This window comes from Kryptolebias marmoratus, linkage group LG23 (assembly GCF_001649575.2).
Source record: "Kryptolebias marmoratus isolate JLee-2015 linkage group LG23, ASM164957v2, whole genome shotgun sequence".
NCBI classification, from domain to species: Eukaryota; Metazoa; Chordata; class Actinopteri; order Cyprinodontiformes; family Rivulidae; genus Kryptolebias; species Kryptolebias marmoratus.
Genome location: NC_051452.1, coordinates 1,906,208 through 1,918,592, shown reverse-complemented (window position 1 = coordinate 1,918,592; position 12,385 = coordinate 1,906,208). Strand labels below are relative to the sequence as shown.

General features: G+C 38.9%; 1 long non-coding RNA gene across 2 annotated transcripts; it reads right to left on the bottom strand.

Annotated features, from left to right (window-relative positions):
• Positions 1-335: 335 nt before the first annotated feature.
• LOC119616718 lies at positions 336-9,737 on the bottom strand. 2 transcript variants are annotated; one of them, XR_005232707.1, is made up of 4 exons: positions 9,520-9,737; positions 9,371-9,448; positions 932-1,065; positions 336-852 (listed from the first exon to the last, which is right to left on the bottom strand). It is a non-coding gene; the product is annotated as an uncharacterized LOC119616718 (long non-coding RNA). The 2 variants fall into 2 exon arrangements; XR_005232706.1 differs by having other exon boundaries at positions 9,371-9,737.
• Between the last annotated feature and the right edge of the window lie 2,648 nt (positions 9,738-12,385).

Below are 12,385 nucleotides of genomic sequence, written 5' to 3'. Positions count from 1 at the left end.
AGGAGAGTGACATACAGAGTGGTTAAGTCCAGGCTCAACTGTGGTGGGGAATTGTGGGGGTGTGACAGGTCTGCAGAAATCTTTAGGTAGGTGGCAAGTGTCAAGAGATTGTGTAAATGTCAAAAATGCAGTTTTTCTTTGCTGAACCCTGTGTTGTAACAAGATGAGCAGTGTGACACAGTACTGGTGTAGATCCTCAGCTCATATGATGATTAGCACAGCCACAGTTTTTAAAACTTGGATGCTTTCAGTTCTGCAGTGAGAAAGTTCCTTGAATGAGAAGCCGAGCGTCTTTGAGAATCAAAAAAAAAAAAAAGAGGTCCAGTTGCTTTTGATTCAACGTGAAGTGTTACACAGTGTTGCTCTCACGATCTGTCTGTTGTCATAGTGGCAGATCAGAGTATATTAGGGCCAACAGTACACATAAACCACGGTTTGTATGTGGTAACTTGGTTTAAGGGCCCGGTTTGGCCCAAGTTTTCATCAATAGTCAAGTTTGAGCAGTTCGGCGACAGACAGACTCAGGAGACCAACGTAACGGTAAGTGATTTTATTTACAGTGAGCAGGAAACTGGTGTCCGGATCTGGAAGAGAGGTAGGTGGGTAAGTATGGATTAGTTTCCACAGGAAGAGAGTAACTGGTGGTACGTTAGGGAGAGGTGAACTTATAGTTCGTGAGTAGGGTTCCTGCATGGAGGGTAATGGTGTGATGATTCTTTTGGATCAGGTCTCCAAGGTGCTAGGTTCCAGGGGTGACGAAAAGGCAATCCTTCGCAGGAGGCAGGCAGGCACAAGTCAGCGGCTCAGGGATACTTCACAAAAGGCTGGGTTTATCAGGTCAGGCAGGTAGCTCTGCAAGAAATGCAAAAATATAAAAACATTAATAAACTCACAAGCGGGCACGAGACTTAAGTGGGCTGAGACGTTTTACCCCAGGGCAAACAATGCTCCAGCGCTGATCTGATCCTCAGGACAGCCTTAAGTATCCAGCCACACCGATGAGCCAAATCGTCTGCAGCTGCGGAGGAAGGCGGGCCAAACCACAGAGAGGGCTGGAACCGGCAACTAGGAAGTAAACTCCCAGATCAGCACACTTTTGTCTTTCAGTACATGAAATACAACCACTTTAGCTTTTCATATATACACCCCTCTCCTACTTTTTCACTGATTTGAACCAAACAGGCAGGTCAAACTCCTGTTAATTGAATTAACCAGTCTTGCTTTGCTTTGGTATGGAGTGCTTTAGATTATATCTTCCTTTTAATCTTTTTTTTGTTGTGTCTGTTAAATAAAAGCAAATAAAAATCATATACATCAGACTTAAATGTCATGACAGTTTGATATGAACATATATATCACCTTTTTTTCTTGTTAAGGTACTGTAAGGCACTTTACAGTGTAATTTAGAATTTCCATTTACTTCAAGTCATACAATGTGTCTTATATTTTGCATTTCTTATTCACGCTTCCTCTTCTTCTTTACACTAAGGGCACTCATTCAAGGGTTAGGTGTCAAACCATGAGACTGTTAGGACATTAGCTCTATGAGCCACACAACCCCCCATTTACTTCTAGTCTCCTTGTACAACAAATGGGGTTGGAACATTTAGCAAAACTATTGTTATTTTCCCTGAAAATATTACGAATGAAACCCAACAGAGCAATGACTTTGAGCTGAAAAGTGGCCCCTTAAAGAAACACAGTGCATTCATTTCCCACTTTAGCTTGAGCCGTTCAGTCGTTTTTGGATTTAAACGATTTACACTGTATAACCCAGTGCATAATGATGAATCAGAGCCATTATTGTCATCCAATCAAAATGGCTTAATCATTTATTTCTTTAGAAACTTATGGAGACACTTATTATAATGATTCAGTCCATTTTTCCCACTCTGCTATACTGATGGTTTTTGATAAGGAGGCTTGACGGATGGAACTGAAGCTTTAGAAATGTAATTTTCTGAAATGTAAATGTGGGTTAGAATATATTATTAAGACAGACTGTTGGCATGTGGATAATTTGTCGATGACAATAAAAATGTGATCGTTGGTCAACTGAACATAACAAATCTGCAAATTGGTCCGGTTGGCGGTTTTGTAAAATCTGACCTTTGCTGACACTTGTGAAATGACATTTTCAAAACTATAATAGTGACCATTTGTAGGAAAATGGTTCAGACTGCATTTACAAATCATCAATAGAAAGATTCCTCTATTTCAGAGCACACTAGAGGATTGTAAAAAGAAAAGAAAATAAAAGCATGTAGCTAGTGAGTCATCAAATGGCAGGAGGCCACAATGCAGCTCTTTGCTCATTCTGCCTACCTTTGTGAGACAAGGCAACCCCTCGCCCACATGAACTCTAACTAGTCTGGTTGGGTTTCTATTCCAGGTCAAAGGAACATAGCTATCGGATGGAAGAAAAAAATAGAGGTGGGGTGTTATGAAAATATTCCACTTGTTCTATCTAAGAACTGCAGGACTTTCTGATACAAACTTACAAGCCTGACATCTTTGGTAGCACACACTAAAGACTGAAAACAGAAGGGTTTGGCATTTTAGCTTTTTGGCTATGTTCAAGATGACATTCTCTTGTATTGCAAGTTTTTTTTTTTTTTTAAATACCCAAATCTCTTGCCCCACATTGTGCCACCAAAAAAAGCTAAATTTAGACATTATTTGAAGTTGTGCTTTGTTTCAATACAAAATCAGTTCAAAGAAGCAGAAAATCTAACAGAACTAAAATCTATTAGGCCATTAACAGCACCCTAAACTATAAAGTCAACATCTTTTAGTTATTTACATATGTTTAAATGTAGTTAGTTATTTCACACCTAAAAGGAAAGGTCATAAAACACAGTGACAGTGTGCCAGGGGAGTGGGCGGGACTTAAATCTGGTTCCAAAACTACAACATGGCAGCTCTTGTAAATCAGGTCCAGCTGGCTTCAATGCCCAACAACAAGAGAAAACAGGGACAATTAGTTTATCAATATATACTGTATGTCTAGGAATTTGGAGGAATTTTGGCGTTCCGTTCTTTCCAACATTTAACAGTTTTTTGACGTTTGTAAGGTTTTATTTATGCACAGCTCTCTTCAGCTACTGAATCATAAAGCGTGCTTAGTTTGTCACACACGGCCTTTCCATATTTAATATAATGGCATGAAGGAACTTATGTGTTTTTGGACGCTTGGGGTTAGATTTAAATAATTTTAGAACCTGGCAAAGACCTGATCGTTGTTATTATGTCCTGATATGTTAAAGCTTAAACACTGAAATAAGGTGGATTTATTTTTTTTATCCTTCTCCCATGACTACAAATAAGACTCAAACTTTATAAAGTTTTAAATGACAAAAAGTCCAGAATCGTATGAAAACACCTTTGCTGTGACGAAGCTGAAATGATTCTTATTTGGGCGTTTTATGAACTCAAGAGAAGAGCAGATGGCACAGAAATTTCAAGGAACTTGCAACTTTTAGTCAGCTGAAGGTCTGTCATCCCGTATACAAAACCTCTTTTAATTAAGTCCTCTTAGCTTTATTACCCTGAAACTGAATCTAATTGTCTTGATATCTTTGTTAAAAATAGACACCTCTGAAGTCTTTATTGCGACTTTTGGCCAAGCTCTTTAAATGTTAATTTTATTAATTAGTTTTACTCTTTAGACTGTGTACACAAATTACTTTCCAATGCTGTAAGCCATAAATAACAAAACAAACAGCTTGAATTATCATGAAATGCCGAGCAGGTTTCCCAAATAAAACAGCAAAAATTTAGCAGTATTCATTGATTCGCGGGTTCCTCTCTGGGTGTTTAATACATGCAGATCTCACCTTAAAATTACATATCACACATGCACTCATATTGTTTTGCAAAATGAAACACCCTCGGCATCAGAAAACAATCCCATTTATTGTTTTTTGAGTCTGACAAGGGTCGTTTTTTTCCCCGCCAACTTTAACTCGAACAGATGCATTAATAAGTGAAATCATATTTCGACTTTTCTTTACCAGCTTTGCCCGTCGTGAGATGATCTTTAAGTGCGTTGCAATACGTCCCAACCATATGTGTTTGTTGTTTTATTTTTTTTTTCTCTCTGTCTCATTAAATTTGGATTGGGAGTACAAACCCGCAGTAACTCATGTTTTATTTATGGCAAGGACGTGTCGGCTCTGCTCATCTTCAGCTCAGGCTTTTTGATCTTCTTTCATTAGAGGATGTTCAATATTTATCACTGCTGTTTCCCATTATTCGGCCCATGAATAGGTCCAACTATTTTACCACTTCAGAGTTGGCTAGCCATCATGTCTTTCTTACATATTTGTTAAGGAAATGAAGCAGTTATCCCTTTGAAATGCTGTATCTGTTTAAAAAGGTCTCACATATTTAAAAAAAATATGTACATTAGACCAGATCTTATCAGTAAAGATTGTCAAATCTTTTATGTCAAGTCCATATTTGAAAGACAGTGTTGCAAGAATCAAAGTTTTGAGTCATTTAACTTAACATATCCATTAGACATACAGCATAGTACATCTAATATAAATAATTTAAACGTTATGCATGAGCTTGGTTGTAGATTGGAGTTATGTATCAAATATAATGATGGAAAGCTATTTTCAGGACTCCCAGAGGTGTTTGATATGGTTTAAGTCAGGGCTCTGGCTGGGACGCTTAAGGACATTCACAACGTTGTCCATACGCCCCTCCTGTGTTGTTTTCACTGTGTTTTGGGGTCATTGTCATGTTAAAAGGTGGACCTTCGACCCAGTTTGCGATCCTAAGCATGGAGGATCAGGTTTTCATTGAGGATGTTCAACTTTCCAATCTCCCAATCACTGCTGCTAAAAAACTAAAAAAACTTGATAGTTTGAAACTTACCTGTTTTATTTGCAAGTCTTTGCAAAGTATTGCTCCTTCTCCTTTCAAATAATTCATCAAAGTGTTAGACGTGGTACCATTTTGGTTCTAGACCCACCACTAATGGGGATTGTGAGGTGCCGTATTTACTAATAGTTAGTGCCATCCCATCAGAGCAAGAGTCTACAATTTTAAACTTGGCTTTGTGTGTGAAATCAGCATGTTCTCGTTGTGCAAGTGTGGATTTTCTCTAGGTAATTCAGCTTTCATTCAAAGCAAAAACAAAGACCTACATAGAGTCTTTCTTGTTAACACCCATTCACACTAACATATCAGGGGCAACTTGGGGTTAATTGCCTTACCCAGGGTTGCTGAAATCAAACTTCCAACCACTCATTAAATGGACAAACCATTTGTCCTCTGGTGCCACATCCGTGCCCAAGATCTTGTCCATGGCTTACCTTGCCTCTTTCTGGCTATGTATGTACATTTGCAATTTGCTGCTATTAAAAATGTTTATGAGCTTGCGTTGTCCCAGTAAAATAAACCAACGTTTCTTTTTATAAGAGATTTTTGCTCTTTTATTTATTCTGGCTAGCTCAAAGATTTTTTAATGGAGTTTCTGGCACAAAATTAAAACAAATAAAGTTGACATTCATTGGAATAAGACCCCAGATGTCTCGGACACAGGTCTAGCACTGTCAGAGTTCTGCTCGAGATGTCTTCGCCCCTCTATTGTTTTTGTGCTGCTATAAGGTCAGCTCTCATTGGTGCGCGCTGCTACTGATCAGATAGCCATGTTAGTGAACAGCCCCAGCTGGCAGCCTGACAGCATGGCCTCGTTTGAGTTCAAGTCTTACAGCGAGTCAAATAAAAAATTGTAACACCACAAAGGAACAGCAATAGTCTGGTAAAAGTTAACCGGTACTTCTGATACTTGTCAGAAGTATTTTTTTTCTCTTTCTTGTTTTCTATGGGACATAAAAGCATATTACACACACACGGACTACAAATACTCTTGATTCTGTGCAGCAATCTGACATGACAATGTGCAAAATGACAACATCCAAGTGGGAAGGGAGAATAACCTGCAAAAGTGCCATATAGTGTAATTCCCCTAGGACTGGATGGATATACTTCATCATGAGTGCACAAAAAGGTGTGAATCTAATCTGGTGAGATTTCACAGTGACACAAAAGGGATGATTTTTAAGTTTGGGTGAAACTATTATGTTCAGCAATTTTGTTATTAAAGCGAAGGACATTATGTGTCCTTGAAGCCACAACGAAGTGGCACTCAGAAGATGCACGGCTCCGGTAAAGTGACACCTTTCTGAGGTAAAGGGAACATGCCAGTGCGGTGCTGTTAAAGGGAAGGTGTGGAAGGTTTTTTGAAGTGGAGTTCTGTGGAGTTGTTATCATCAGTCAGTGACTTATCTGTAGCAAAGAGCGACCAGAGTCCTTTCAGTTTGGGAAAGCAGATACAAGCTTTTCCCACAAAGTCAAGCTAACACCAAGTTCATGCTAGACCAAGACTAAGAGGATTTCTGCCTTTTGAAAACAACTTCAATCTTAAAGATTTTATATTTACACCACTATCGCTATGATTTAAGATTGTTATTTCCAAAGGAGTCAGTGGTTATATACACTGAAGGTCCACAGTCTATTACTAGCAATGATCTATGTGAAAGAAGCCCAGCAACACAAAACTAGTTATTGTAACAAGGCAGAGTAACTATTTGATAAGAAAGTGTGTTAAAAAAATGTAAAACTGTATTTCCTTGAATTACTACAAAAGGTTTTGGTTTTACACTGCATTATTTTTGCATCTGCTTGTTTACTTGCCCACAAAGTAACAAGCCTAACAAATCCTTTTTTTTATAAGTGGCTCTTTGCCTCCAGTTTCTTTGTGTTCAGCTGCTAAATGAGAAAATTTAGCCATTTTCTTTATCTCACTGTGCAGGGAAGACAAAATCTGGAGGAAATGTGCAAGTTTTCACTTGGATTCACATTGAATTTGTACTTTCGACACCTTTGTGTATGTACATAACTATGATTTATGTGTCTCAGTCCAGTCAAAAGGTATTCTAATTTGGTCTCAATTTGATTGCAGTTCCCTGTCTTTTTTGCCCCCGGTCAGTCACAATTTGGTGATATAAGTCGTCAAACCCTCTGAAAGTTATCTCACATTTCTTGCATTTTCGGACTCGCAGAAACTAAATCATAGGTTCCAGAAGCCCCCAGCTTTGACAATTTGAAAAAGAAAATTTGTCTTGCAATGGTTTTGAACACATTTAATGACACAACAGAGAGGCCCTGGACCTCACAAGAAGAAACTAAAAACCATCGCAAACATTAAGACATTTTGGAAAAAACCCTCGCAATTTGTTGCCCAGCCCAGACAAATAATGACTAAAACCCCAAATCTAGGATTATAGCAGGTTTCTTCACATTTACTGGTCATTACAGAACATCTTTCAAAGGTGAAGTTCAAGATGTCCACCTGAACAAAAATGTTCACAACCAAAGGTGTTGAACTACCAAAAGACAAAAGTACACATTTAAGAGAGGTGGTCCAAGTAAAGGCTGCAAAAACAAAAAAAAAAATCTGCCACAATGAAGTACCAACAAAAAGTAAGGCAGGTTTGAAAGAGCCAGCTGAACAGTTATCAGATACCCTGTTGGTACAACAGCCTGGCCAAAGGAGGAGATCTAAATCCATCTAAATATGTATGAATATTTCAGTTTTTCGTAATACTACATTATGTATATTTGGAGAGAAAATAAGTGTTTGCCAGCTTCTTTAACATTCTAAATGCTGACATGAAAGAATTGCAGGGTACAGTAATAAAAGTGCCAACATCAACGAGTTGAGGTGATTTACTTTCATGCGTTTTCTGGAGGAATAATTTGGGCCAAGTTTAAAATGTTTTCAACAACCTCAGCAGGCAAATTGAAAAGGCATTTCTGATTTTAAAAGGGAAAAGAAGCAGTCCCAAAAGACATAAATCTGTCTGTGTCTCTCATCCCTCTCCTTTAAATGTTGAAACTGAGTGGTAGAAGTACAAAGGGAGGCTAGACAGAAAAATGGATCCAACGCTCAGCACCAGCTCTCTGATGTTCTGAAAGTCTTCTCTTGGATGTCCTCACAGTAAAGTCCCCTGCTTTGGCTGAACAGATTTGCTGATGCCCCCCAGAGATGTAACTCTACACCACGCAGAAAAAAAATAAAAATTAAATTACCTCTGAAATACTTCATGTTGGCCAATTTGTTGTGCAAGATGTCCACACCTGCTTTATGCAATTTTGAATTTGTCCCGGAGAAATTAATGGCAGTAATAAGCTGGCAAGCGTTTCATCAAATCATCGTCTGTCAAGATCAAAACACAATTTAAACAGCAATGAGGCATTTTTGCCTTTTGAGTTTTATGAAGGCAGCCGTGTAAGTTTGTCCAGATTTTGACATCTCTACTTCCTGCTTCATTTACCGATGAATAGTAAAAGGGAATTAAATTGCTTTTAGTCTAGGGGGGCCTTTGTTTGATACTTGAAGCTGAAATTAACTTTTAAATAGATTTCCCTTTTTGTGATTGATGAGGATTGATCAAATTGTCGTTATCAGAGATCACCACATATTGGTTTGCCTCAGGCGACAGCGGACAGGTACAGGGGGAGAGAGGGCTCTTTTAATGTTGTCTTTTAGTAAATTCTTACTGAGGTAATCTCACAATTAACTGATTTTTTTTTTCTTTACAAGTATTATTTGAAATTGTCAGGATTTGGTTGTCTTTGGTTTACTTTTGTATTGGGTTGATTGTTTCTTGTGTTTGTTTGTTTGCTATCACTCACTCTCCCTCAGTAGTTCTGTCAACCTGGCTCACCATCCACACCTGTTCCCCTGGTAGTAATCCGTCACCTGTTTCCACTTACTCTTTCCCTCAGTCTTTAAAACCCGGTCATTTTCTATACTCACTTGCTGGTTCATTGTTTCACTCCCATGTGTTGTCAGTTTTTCCTTGTGTCTTGCCTCCTCGTGTTCTTTTGTTATTTAGTTGGTGCCTCATCAGCCTTTTATTTGATTATTTTGTCAATAAATTAGTTTTACTTTGAGTTTCCCCGTGTACTGTCTGCATTTGGGTCCCACCATCCACCGAACCTGACAGAAATAACATTTTCAAGATCTAAACTCCTTTGGGCTGTTGAGTGTTCTGACAAAAGCTTAAGGCTGTGAGGATCTGGAGTAATGCTGTCTCCACCTGCTGGCGAATCTGTGCACTCTTCCACCACAGCTGCATCTCATCTGCCTGACGAACTGAACCAGCATTTAAGCCTTCGGCTGTCTCCAGGTCTTCGCTGGAGCATCGCGCTTAATGGGTCAGATGGTCAACCTAGGTTTAGGATTGCTTCAAGTTGTTAACCCCTTTGCCTTGTTCTCACGTTTTGTGCTTTAGGACTGTGGTGTGGTGCCTTGTAAATGCTTACCTGTCTGGACGACACGACCACTTACCTGTGGAACATTGGACCCTCCTCCTGGAAAGCTCGCAGTGGGACGCCATCTCCTTCAAGCCTCTTCCATCTCCCTCACCTGTTAAAACGAAAGAACTGTTAACCATATTCGTTCGTTTGTCAACAATTCAATCTGTACCCGAGACTCACCTGGCTCCCTTCCTTCCGTTGCAGATCCTCTTGGTCACCTGTAAATAAACCACTTGCCTTTTACTACGTCTCCGTGTCTGGTCTCTGGCTACACTCTTCATGGCAATCCTGGTTTATGTCGAAGGCAGTATCTCACTAGGCTGCAACTGATGTGGACTAGTTGGAGAAACAAATCTGCGAGTAAAAAAAATCCCCACAAATTTTCACTCAGAATCAGACTGAACGACACCTTCACTGAAATTGTTTGTACAAAACCATCGCCGTACAGACATCACGGTCTGGTGCCTGCAATCAGATAAAAACTATGTTTGTCACAGGCAATCAGCGATCTAATCTAGAAGAGGGTGGGCTTGTTTTTTTTTTTTTTAAATTAGCTTTTTGCTACCTGCCACAACAAAAAGGAAACATGTAAAGGAAGATGCTATCTAAAGGACGCTACACAAAGGTAAAGAAAGGTTAGTACAGATGGCAGCAGGAGATTAGAGACCTGCCTGGTATTTTTTTATTTTTATTTTTTTTTACTGAACCATAACACTAAAGCAGAGGAATGCACCAAATCAGGATTTCTGTGTACTGTCACACTCCCAGTTCATAGAATATAAAATGAAGTGGAAACCAAAAATATTTTGTTTGTCCTACAACTTTAATTTTGCCCTTTCGCTTTTGGCAGTGGGTGACATTGTTTTGCCTTTGTCTGTCTGTGCTTGACTGCCTGTTGTGTTAGGAAAATATCTCATAAAGCACTAGACAGATTTCAATGAGACTTTCAGAATGTAATTATCCGGTGTACATCTACAGCCAACTGAGCTTAGAAAAGACTAAAAATGGCAAGAACTCAGTCAGTTTTACAAATACTGAGCTCAAATTTGATGTGGTTGTAGCTGAGAGTCATCCTCAGCGTAAAGTCCAAGGTCTACACGTTGCACATCTTTGTCGAAATCTTTAGCTTTAACGGTTGGCGTCATGAACCATTGGATACATTTTAAATAAACTGTCGCGGTGTAATCATTGAAAAGACTGTAGGACAGACTGCAGGTTTACTTGTGGTTCCTAGAGTTTCTAAAAGTAGAATGTGAGGCAGAGCTTCCAGTTATCAGGCTCTTCTCTGTCTCCTTTCTAATAAATCCTATAGTTAATGTTGGCTTGGGTTTCCTGAGCTATCCCTTAGTTATGCTGCTATAGGCTGAGACTGCTGGAGGACAAACTGACCACATTCCTATTTTTTTTGTCTTTATTTTTATAGAAACTCCACCTGGACCAGACATTCTTTGTTTGTCTGTGTCTCGTTCCTGTCCTCTCTAAACCCAGCTGGTCGAATCAGATGACCAGCCGTCCTGAGCCTGTTTCCACTGGAGGTTTCTTTCCTTTCCACTGCCACCAACATGCTGCTCAGGATGAGAAATTGCAACAAAGTGAAGATTCAATGCAAATAGCCGGCTTCCTTAAATGATGTATGTGAATGTCTGTGTATCGTGCCCTGGGATTACTTGTGTTCTGAATTGGCGCCGTATAAATAAACTGAATTGAATTTAATTGAATGTTAATCTGTAACTGATTAACTTTTGGAGTCACCCCATTTCAAGATGGCTGTTACAGCTAATCAACTTTGCTGCCAACATATAAAGTATATGACAGATTAGGTAGTTGGAATTTTCTTCCAAATCAGTTCACACATTCTCTGTAGGGAATAGGTGAGGAATGCAAACAGTATATGCTACAATATCTGAGCAATAGCTCCAGAGTTGTAAGAAGTTGCCACTTTCTAAAGGGAATTTACATTTTTATATTTTCAGTGCAAGCTAAATCCCTTTCTGACCTATTTTACTTTAGGTAAGGAAGCTGCTAAATATTTATGCACATAATAACAGGTGTTAATTACTTTAGGCAACACTTTTACTAATTACACTGACACACACCACCAGAGAATGGTTAAAGTCGATAACAGTTTAAGTGTAAATGGTTTGCCGTTTTAATTATGCAAAAGGAATAAAAAGGTAAAAGTGCTCGCTTTCCTTACAATCGTCTCAAATAGGATTTCATTGCCTAAATCAGATCAGACAAAGCCTCTCTCCACCATTTTCTGCCAACAGCGGTGCACGCACTTATAAAATCTCTGTCTCTTTCGGTGCTGCCTCTTGTCCACCCAGCAAGACAAAGAGGGGTCAGTTGGAATTTAATGAAGTAGCAATTTCAAATGACAAATTGAGTCTTGATACCAAAATTCAATTTAGGCACAGGAAGGCTATAATAGCTGGATGTCTACATATGAGTATGTCATTTCCCTGGAAGCCAATAAGGCTCAGCTAATATGATTGGGTTTGAAAACATTCTGTGCATGCTTATGTAGCCACTTTAACATTCAGTCACATAATATTCTATCCACATTATTGCAAATAATTTCATCTTACCACATGGTCACATAGTCCCTGTGGTTATGTGTATAATTGAGACCTGCTGAGATGATGTTTGTTAATCAGTTAGCAAAATATCTCATGAACCACTAGACAGATTTTAATGAAATCTTCAGAAAGTTATTATTGAATTGACCATTGGAATCGCCCCAATTCAAGATGGTCACCACAGCTAATCAACATTAGCCAACACAAAAATGACTCCAACTTGGGCAATTTTACACATAATGGGCTAAAAGTTGGTGTGGTAGTAGCTGAGAGTCAACACATCTCACAAGATCGCAGGAGACGGCGCAAAACGTCATTTACTGTACGAGGTTTGGCTGAAATGGTGATACCTGTGTTCATTTCTCATCATACGATTGTCCTTTTTTAAAAAGGGGTGGATGATATGAATTCCTTTTAGGAATCCTAGGCCTTTAATTAAAACTAATTTTTTTGTTTGTTTTTTTTAA